Consider the following 10573-nt stretch of genomic DNA (forward strand, 5'->3'; position numbering starts at 1 on the left):
AGTCCACTGATATAACATTCTCAAAATGACAAAACTATGGAGATGGTGAACAGAGTAGAGACCGCCAAGGGACAGGTGTGGGGGGCTGTGGCTGTGAAGGGGTAGCATGAGGGAATTCCTATGTGGGGATGGAATGGGTCCGTGTCTTGATTACAGTGGTGGTTACATCAGTCTATCCATGGGATAAGATAACACAGAAACACAGAAATAAACACATAAAAGCTGGTGCAGAATAAGGTCAGTGGTCTAGTCAACCATGCTATATCCACATCAGTCTCCTTAGATGTTGGACTACTGCTCTAGAAGATGTTACCATTGGGGGAGGCTGGGTGAAGGGTCCATGGAATCCTGTGTACTATTTTTGCAACTTCCCGGGAGTCTATAATGATTTCCAAATACAAAGTTTCTAAAAACCCTAAACATTAGGGATTACTGCAGATGAATATAAATCAGAAAGGAGGGCTTCTCGCTAGACTCTGGGGTTCAGGTTACTTGTGCTTGACTCACTAAGTACTGTTCAGGGGCACAAGTCCAAGTGCAGAGTGTCATGTGCTTTATGGGTTTGTAAATTTGAGTCGTCCGTTCCCCCTAGAAAAGATCAGGCTGCAGCTCATCAACTGAAATGAGACGTGGCTTTAATTTCTGGACTCTCAGTCCCCTCCAGCCCTACAGTCATCCATTTGGTTGGGGACCAGAGGTCAACTGATAGCGGAAGTGCATCTCTCCGGTCTCATTTCTCACCCTCCTGGCAGGGGCCGTGGCTCCTTTTAACAGAGTGGCCCTTCCAGGTGTGGCCCCCTGTGGCCCCTGTCTTCCCCTCGCTGGCTGTGGTGCTCACTCAGGAGAACATCCAGTGCCCTCATCACTGGCTTCAAAGGCGGCCCTTTCAAGGAAGCAGACAGAGTTCAGCTGTCCGTGCCCTGTGAATGGTTATGAATTGGAGCAGGAACTCTGGAGAATCACAAGCAGCTCCAATTCCCATGCTTAGGGCCACTCACACCACCTGGCTTTAAAGCCCCAGCTGGGGTGTCTGTGCAGCTTCCAGCAGATCAGAGTTCAGGGAAAGAAAACATATGGCTGAGTCATTAGCAGAGGACAGGGGACAACATCCTCAGGCCAAGAGTCTAGAGCTCTGGATGGGTTTCAGCATCCCCTGGGGAAGCTCTGAGCCTCTGGAGGAATAATCTAGGGATGCTTCCAGCCTCAATGGCACCTTTGGTGAGTTAGAAAAGTGTGCTCCTTGGGGGGAGGGGGTCATGGGTCCTCGGCCCAGAGCTGGCCAGCAAGTGGCACCTCGTGTGAGAATATTTCAGCCGGTTCAGGAAGAGCGCGGATGGCCAGAGGAGAAGGCTGGAATGCAGGCTGGGACAGGCTGTGAAGAACTTTGATTTTCATGCCAAGGGGTTTGGACCTCATTCTGTGCTTGAGCAGAGGGCCAGGTGTTGTCAGTCAAGTGAGGCATACCCCAAAACCTAGACCTGAGGGAAATCTGACTTTCTACCTATTGGAGGTAATTGACTCTGGTGATTTTGAAACACAGCCATGGTCCTCTGATACTTCTCTTTTGGAGGAGGAATCTCTGTCTATGTCCATAGGCTCCATGTCTTTCCTTTTGAAACTCTGAGGGCTTGGGATTGTTTTGATGATGGAGTACAGTAGAGGTGATTCTATATGACTTCTAAGGATAAGTGATGAAAGGTGGTACAGCTTCCACCTGGTGCTCCAGAGCCCTTGTCCTTGGAAAACTGAGCTGCCATGTAAGAAGTTCAACTGTCCTGAGGCCACCATGCTATGAGGATCCCAATCCACATGGAGAAGCCAGTGTAGATGCTTGGGCTATCAGTTCCCACTAGGGCCAATCTTTGGGTCATCCCAGCCTAAGCACCAGACAAATGAGTGAAGAAGGTTGCAGGTGGTCCCAGCCCCTTGCCATTGCAGTCTTTCCAGCTGGGGCCTCAGACATCATGGAGTAGAGACAAGTCATCCATACCATGCCTCATCTGGATTCTTGGCCCACAGAAGAGTTAAATGGTGGTTGTTGTCTTATGGCACTAAGTTTGGGGTGGATTGTTACACAGCAATAGGTAACTGGAACATTACCAATAATCTGAGTAAGCCAGACATCTTAACCTCAGATACTTTCACTTGGGCAAGGCATGAAGTAAGAATGTGAGAATGGGGCCTAGTGAGGGAGTAGTGGGGCCAGGAAAAACACTCTACCTGGCAAAACACCCACCTGACGGCCCTGGGGTGAGGCCTTTGTGGCATCTGGAGGAAACTGATATCATGTTGGTAAATGTGAACGAAGAGTTGGGGCACACCCCAAACTCCAACCAACGTCATCTGGGGTGATCTCAGGGAGGCCCAACTGTTGGATGGGACTGTAGTTTGTGACACAGAAGCCTCATCTATTGTGTTGTGCCCACCTAGAGAAACAAGCTGGTGATGGCTTCAGCCATGAGGATAGGAAGGAGCTGCCCCCCTCGAGGCCTCACCTCACAGTACCCCCAACTCATCCATCAGGGAGGAGTGGATCCTCACCTCCCTTGCCTCTGGTTCCAGTCTCACCCATAAATGCCTCTTCATGATGGTAGTGCCCTTGTCCTCTCACCTCTGGCCCAAGCTCTTCACAAGCCTACTTACTACTAACTGCCTCCACCATCTGAGCCTCCAGGCCTCCACATGTGTCTCCAGGACTTAGCACAGTGCCTACACATAGTAGTAGAAGACTTCAAACAACACAAAATTACTGTTGTACAATTCTAGAGGCTAGAAGTCTGAAATCAAGTTGTTAACAAGGCCATGATCCTCTGACAGCTTGAGGGGAGATTCCTTCCTTGCTTCTTCTAGCTTCTAGTAGTTGCCAGCAATCTCTGACTCTCCTTAACTTGTAGATGCATCACTCCAATCTTGGCTACACCACCACATGGCCATCCTCTCCCTCTGTGTCGTCACATAGTCTAATCCCTGTGCACGTCTATCTCTGTGTCCAATTTACCCTTTTAATAAGGAGACCAATCACACTGGATAGGGCCTACCCTAATGACCCATCTTCATTAATCACACGAGCAATGGCCCTATTTTCAAATAAGGTTACATTCTGAGGTGCTATTTGTCAGGACTTCATGTATCTTTGTGGGGAGGGGGCAAAATTCAACCTATAACAGCTTAGATAACCTAAGTCCAGCCCTGAGATAAGGATCTGCTCCCAGGATGCTGATCAAAAGCCTTTTGAACCAGCAGGATGAGGATGAGGATGAGAACCTAGTCTGGGGGGTTCACCAGGAGCCCAGTGGAGCACCCGTGGTGCTCAGGCACCCCGATGCATCAGCGACACCATGAGCTCATCACCCCATGGAAAGGTACCCCCTTTTATTGCCTATCAGCACATCTCTTCATGGGGCAACACTCACTACAGCTTGTCATTATTTTATTCACTATAAGCTTGAAAGGGGCAGGGTCCTTTCGTATCTTATTAACCCTTAATCCCCAGTTCCCAGCACAGTGTCTCAGTAAATACTGATGGAGTGCCTACATGAATGAGCAAATGAATAGTGACTTGCTGGCGGGAAAAAAGGTTCCAGAAAGCTCCCTTGGAAGCACTGTGGAGGGCAGAGACCGAAATTAAGGGGACCAAGGAGGCGGGAGCAGCCACAGTCTGGTACATAGAAGGCGTTTGAAAACTGACCTGAAAGCAGAATTGCTGCCCACACGGCCCAGGAGACGGGGCGCCTCATGCAGCGGCACTGACCCCTGAGGCCAGGGCAGTGCTGGGTAGGGGTCGGCACATGCCTGCGGCCACCGACAGACTGGTGCGTGCGAAATATAGGACAGCACGAAAGCAGGCAGTGGCCTGCCCCTGGCTCCCTCCTTTCCAACTGTGTGATGATCACAGATGACCCAGTGAGGCTTGGTAACTCACCCTTTCCAGAACTGTCTTGCCCAAGGTGAGCAGGGGCAGGGACAGCAGAGCAGACGTATTCACTCAGCAAACCCTCTGGCAAGAAACAGTCATACCAGCCAGCTGCTAGCCCATGAACAGATAGAAAACATTAGAGGATCTTCCTGTTCAAACTACATAACACAAACTCCCCTCAGTGATTTCCAAACCCTCTAACTAGTCCCGTTTAGTAAGCGCGTCCACACACAGCAGCTCTGTGAGGCAGCGCGTCGTCACCCCAGTGACATGAGAACCTGAGGTACGACAGAGAGAAATGCCTTGACCAAGGTCACGTAGCTGGTAAGCAGCCCCCAGGCTGTCCGTGTCCAAAGCCTATCCTCTACCCATACTGCAACCCGACCTCCAGTTCCACCCACTTGAGATTGTCTGTGAGGAATCTCCGTTTTGGAGCCTCAGACGGAAACTACCTTAGGCTTGAGACAACAACCCATGGAAAGTGGGGAAGGGAACTGACATTTGTTGAGCTGACATCTGTATTATCCCATTTTATACTCCAAAAACATGGTGTGGGGGGCTTTAATAGTCCCATTTAACAATCAGGGAAATCAAGTCCCAAGTTGTTTCATTATGCTAGAGCTAGGATACTAACATGGGCCAGTGGGTACTAAAAGCAGTGCTTTTGCTACTACCCCATGGTCCTTTCCAGAAGAAGACTTCCCCGCACCTCCCTGTGTACTCTGCCAGACAACAGATCCTTGTCCATCCCATAGGCCCTGCTTGCCTGTGGCTGTAGGATCTGGCCGGTCCTCCCACCCAGGACTGGGCTTTGTGGAGATCAGAGGATGGGGACTGTTGGGCCTGGTTGGGCTGGGTGGCATTTAGGGGTGGGAACAGCCCTTATGCTGGCCAAGGCCCAGCTGTAGAGAGACCCCAGGTGACCATAGCCCTCAGGACCCTTTCTTGTAGATTCAGAGTGAGGATACTCTGCAGACATCCAATGAAGGTTGACAAGGCCCTGGGATGAGACAGCCTTAGAGATGGCCCCTGAGCCCCAGTGGCCTACCTTGTTCACCAGATGTTCACCCAGCCCTGGGCAGAGGGGAGGAGAAGGGAGGAAGGGAAGAAGGAGGAGAGGGCAGGTACAGAGACTGAATGCTTGGGTTCTTAAGTCACACTGCCTGGTCTCGCATTCTGGCTCTAATTGTGATGCTGCCATCACCACATTTGCCGTGTCCTCTTATCCCGGCTATTTGCAATTCTTTCTTTCTCTGTCAGTTGACTATGGCCACAATAATGCTGCTTGACAACAACAAAACCACGGAACCTTAGTGGCTCTCAACAATAAGCATTAAATTAACACTATGGCTCTTATGGGCCAGCTGGGTCTGGCAGGTGGTGGGGGTGGACTGTTGTGGGCTGGCTGGCCCCACTCCATGTGTCTCTCCCCTCCTTCAGCAACCAGCAGGCCAGCCTGGGCTTGCTGTTCTCATGGAGAAGGCAGAAACGCAGGAGCACAAGACCAACCATGCTAGTGCCCCTCCAGCCTCTGCTGCCATTTCATTTGCTAACATCCTATTGGCCAAGCAAGTCACATGACTCAAGTACAGAGTCAGGGGCCAGGGATGTCCGCTTTGCCCATGGAAGTAGGGGGATGAGAGCAAATATATGGGAATAATAAGCCGATCCACCACACATCCCCTCCACACTATAAGTTCCAGTGGGATGCTTATTGACTGCTGGATTTCTAGTCGCTGTCATAGGGCTGGACACAGAATAGGTTCTCAAAAGATGAATAATGAGAGCTAATATTTAAGAGCGCTTAAATGTAAGATAAGAGGACCTACTATGTGTCGGGCACTGTGCTAACAGCTTTACTTCTCTGTTCTCATGTAAATGTCTTACTGTGATGTAGGTCCTAATAGTCCCATTCTACAGATGAGAGCACAGAGGTCCAGGGAAGCTAAGTGACCTGAGCCCTAGGTCCCACGGCTGTGTAGGTGAGAATCAGAACACAGTCTAGGCAGCCTGGCATCAGAGTGTGAGCTCCTACAAACTATAAAATGAGCCCAGGGGAGAGAATGCTGAGCTTAGCTGGGGCAGGTGGCAGTGGCCTGGTAGAGGCCATACTTTGCCCTGGATTTGAAGAATGGAGTCAGCCTGGGGAGCGCATTCCAGACACAGGGAAGGGTATGCAAAGGCACAGGGGAGTGACAGTTTGTGGGAGAGCAAATTTCTGACACACACAGGTGGGAGATGAGGCTGGAGAGATAAGCAGGGTAATTAGATGGCAGAAATTGCTCATTCTCTCTGCTTTGTACTTGTAACAATTTTTAGGTGGATACGAGCATAGATACCAACTTACCTACATTTGTCAGCCTTCCTTGCAGCTGGATAGGTATGGCGAAGCAACCACTTTCAGATAATGGGACAAGAATGAAAGTTCTAAGTGAAACTTCTAGATTGTGTCCTTAAAGGAAGACAAGGGCCCCTGTCTACTTTTCCCTCATCCCCCTGACTAGAAGGCAGATGGGACGGTGGAGCCATCTCAGACCAGGAAGTGGCTGCTGCATATTGAGAACAAATTGCAGAACAAGATAGAAAGAGCCCAAATTCCCAATGCCATCAAATCATACATTGGAACAAGCTTGGCATGTAAGAGAAATTAACTTCCCATTTGCTCAAGCCATTCTAGTTTGGGGAGCTTTGTTATAGCCACCTTTGATCCTACCTATTGTATCATGCAGTTTCGTTATACCCTGCAGAGGAGTTTAGCTCTCTCCCCAGATCAGGGGATACAAACTCATTGGCTTGTAGACGCCAGGCCGGCCATGCAGCTGAGTAAGGCAGACTGGGTGCTTCCTTTCACCAAGAAACATCTGCTTTTCTGTTTGAAATACAGGATCCTCTTCACCTAGCTTTATTTTGTCCAATTTTGCAAGACAAGGACATAATCTTTCTCTGTTCTCAACTCTGCTGTAAGAGGAACAGCTGGAGCCACGTCATTGTTGGGGGCAATAGGGGGTAGTGGGGACTGAGGTGAACTGGAGAGCAGATGCCTCAGTCAAGGGGCAGCTGCTACTCAGCCTCTCCTAGCGGCCGCCCCAGGGGAACACGAGCCGCCATGGCCGGATAACTCAATTTCTCAAATTTAATAATCTGGGTTTTTAATGTAGCGCCACCTGTATAGTGGAGGGGCACAGAGCCTCGTGAGAGAGCAGCGAACTCAGAGGTCCAGCGGACGGCCCTGCGGCTCTGCATCTCCTCCAAACGGTAGCACGAGGCCACCTGGGACCAAAATGACATGGGACAAATAGCAGATAGCCTCGACCAGCACTGTCTCGAGCTTCACCGCTAGGATAAGGAGGGACGGTAAGACATTTATTTTCCGAGCTCCTGGCATAATCTTTACAGGTGTTACATAAATAATTCAGGAAAGTCACATACATCGTGTTCATTTAAGAAGAGAGAACCGTTTGTGGGCTAAACATTCCAGTTTACAACCTCAACTCTAGTGACAGGGAAGCACGATAGAATCTTGAATAAGGACCTTGTGGGGAGACATTCGTGTGGAGAACGGACTGGAGAGGGAGAGACAGGGTCAGTGTCCCAGGCTGGTAGGAGGCAATGGAGCCTGGCGAAGGGGGTGACCGTGGGCACAGGGAGGACAGGCCAGAGCCCCCGGCCGCTGCCAGCGGGGGAGTGGACTGGCCTCGTCCCTGGCTGGCCTCGGCCTGTGCTTTGCGAGGCGCTCGGGCTGGCCCCGCGGGGCGGGCCTGGAAAGGTCTGGGGGTGCTCTCTCAGGGGCCTCCTCCCCGATGTGCTGCACGCACCTCGGGCATCAGCAGCCCAGTCGGAAGCTGCCCAGGCGCGCGGCGGGCGTGAAGGCCACGGTTCCCGCAACGTGGTTCCTGCGGGGTGAGGCGCAGGTCCCTGAGGGCACGCAAGACAATTTTAGATGGCGCACAGGAAACGTTTTCTCTTCAGTAGCTCTGTCCTGATTCTCACGTACGTCGGGGAAACGTGCGGTTTCACAGGTGTTGTTGAGGGCAGTGAGTCACTGAAGGTGAACTTGGGGAGAATGTCAAGTCGATAACCATCCAAGCTGGGGGGTGAGTGGACTTGGGGGAGATGGCGAGAGTGAGGCTCGAGGGATGCGGCTGGCTGGCCTCCCAGGCTCCAGTTCGGCCAACCATCTTTGCTCGCCTCTGGTGGTTTCAGCAGGCTGGATACCGGCTCGGTGTGTGCACACGAATCAGGTCACTTACTGCTCACAAGTCGGCCTGCTCAGTTGTTTTTGTCCTCTTCTGAGGACAAGAAAGCCTAAATGTCAAGTACTGGTCTGGACACGGACTCTAAGCCCAGTGTCTGGTGGTTTCGGACAGTGTGACAGGGGCCATTTTTCTGCGAACGAGTCTAAGAGGCCGGGCTGGAGTAGGGCTCACGTGGCTCAGGGGCTGACCTGGGCCCTCCAGGGAAGAACACTGACCACATGCGGTGTTGAGCACGTATGAGGGTTGTTCTGAAGACCCTTTTGGGGACAGCCAGACTTTGTTTTACTTTTCATCATAAAATGTGTTTTTTTCAGTTTCTCAAGGAAATATATGATCATTCCAAAAATTCAGAAAGAAGGAAGAAATCAGACACACAGAATCCCACCAGAGATGATCATTGTTAATGATAGCCGGACATTTTGGTCCAGGTTCATAGTCTCAGAATCTAGCAGAGAGCATCTTCTCTCTGTAGGAGAAATGTCTCCCCATATGCCCCGCTTTTCTGGTACCCCATCAGCTTGCCTCCCAAACATCAACAAAAATTGACAGGTCCAAGGACTTTTCTTCATCTAAGAGAATGTTCTGGTTTCTACTCCTCAGTGCCTGGTATTCCCACACTGTCATGCTCTGTTGTCTCTCCTCCCTTCTGGCTGTCCCAACCCCATCGGTCCGTGCTGCGAGGCCACAGAGCTTGGCCTGACAGCTTGGCATTGAAAATGCCTGACTTCCAGTGCCCTCTGAAGAGGGCGATGCTCCTGGCCCAGCTCAGAACAAAATACGGAGTGTTTCTGGTAAAGAGATTAAGAACATAAAAAGGAGCAAGTGTCTGGGCATGGGAGCTAATTGCTTGCGAGGCCTTGCCTGCCACAGGCCCTGTGGCTCACCCCACACTTGACTCTGGACCGCAGGTCCCAGAGGCTGCGGATGAAAGAGCGGAGAGGATGAATTCCAGCATCTTGATTTCAGCCCACAGCTCGGACAGCTGCATGACGCAGGCCCCTGGCTCCACCAGGGGAAGGCGGCCCAGCCATCTGGTTGGTGGGAGTCAGGGGCACGATTAGCTGCTTCTAACTGCTGTGCTTAAGCCAGGTTCTCTGGCTTTGAAGATGACTCCTGCAGGACCGAAGAGTTCATTTCCTTGAGGGGAAACACTGTCAAATTTAAAAGCCATCATTCTCCAGGGAGGCCGGGTGGCTCTCTACTCATCTGTAAACACTGTTAAGGAGGGGCTTGGTTTCTGTTCTAACAGCTCCTTGAGCTTTACACTTAATGGGAGCGGGGTGGCACAGGGAACAGATGGACAGTGGGGCCATCGATGGCCCCCAGACAATTTGGTCTTGTCATCTTTTGGTTGTCATTTTATTTCAACCAATGCAGCTGTGCTCTCTGCTGCATGACTACTGTTCTTTCGATCGGGGCACGGTGTTCTCAGCCCTGGCACCACACCTCCAGAGAACACCCAATGTTTGCCATGCATTTATTGAACGGCTACTGTGTGCCAGGTGGTACGAACCAAACAGAGCAGTGGAGTTCAGAGGTAAGAAGCATGGGCTCTGGACCAAACCTGCCTGGGTCCTGAGCTCAGTCCTGGCCCTGCCTCTTACTCTCCATGTCCTATGTGCTAAGACTTCGGGCCTGATCGGTTGCAGGAAGAGAATGATGGTGTCTGTCTACAGGGTTATGGTGGGGATAAATGGGATGTTGCAAGTGCAGCCTGACGCTTTGTAACTGCTCCATGAGTATGGACTACGATGGCATAGTCCCCGCCCTGCATGGTGCTTAGTCTAGAAGGGATGACAACAAACCAGTGCACATGCAAATGTATGGGACAGACTGTGAGAAGGGGAGCTAAAATAGAGGACACGGAAGCGTGCAACTTAGACGAGGGCTCGGGAAGGCCCTTTCTGAGAAAATTGCAAGGAGGAGTGGGTGATGCAGCTGGAGGCACGGACAGGACTTGCTGCCCAGGCAGGGTTCCGGATTGCCTACAAGCACTGGGGAACACTGGGGGGCCTTGTGCAGGGAAGTGACAGCGTCCGACTTCTGGACCCCTGCCTACTGTGTGGGCACTAGACTGTTGGGAAGCGTGTTCATTTTCTATTATCGCAAACTCAGCGGCTTCAAACAATACAAATGTATTCTCTTACAGTTCTGGAAGTTGGGAGTTCTAAAATCAAGGTGTCAGCAGGGCTGCATTCCTTCTGGAGGCTCCAGGGAGAATCTGTTCCTTGCCTTTTCTAGTTTCTAGAGGCTGCCCAACTTCATCAGCCCCCGGGTGCACTCACTGCCGCCTCTGCCCCCATTGTTGTATTTCTCTCTCTGACTCCGAAACGCCTGTCTCTTATAAGGCCCCTGGTGATGACATTGAGCCCACCCAGATAATCCAGGATAATCGGCCCAT

The sequence above is a fragment of the Ursus arctos genome, unplaced genomic scaffold, assembly GCF_023065955.2.
Source record: "Ursus arctos isolate Adak ecotype North America unplaced genomic scaffold, UrsArc2.0 scaffold_15, whole genome shotgun sequence".
Lineage (NCBI taxonomy): Eukaryota > Metazoa > Chordata > Mammalia > Carnivora > Ursidae > Ursus > Ursus arctos.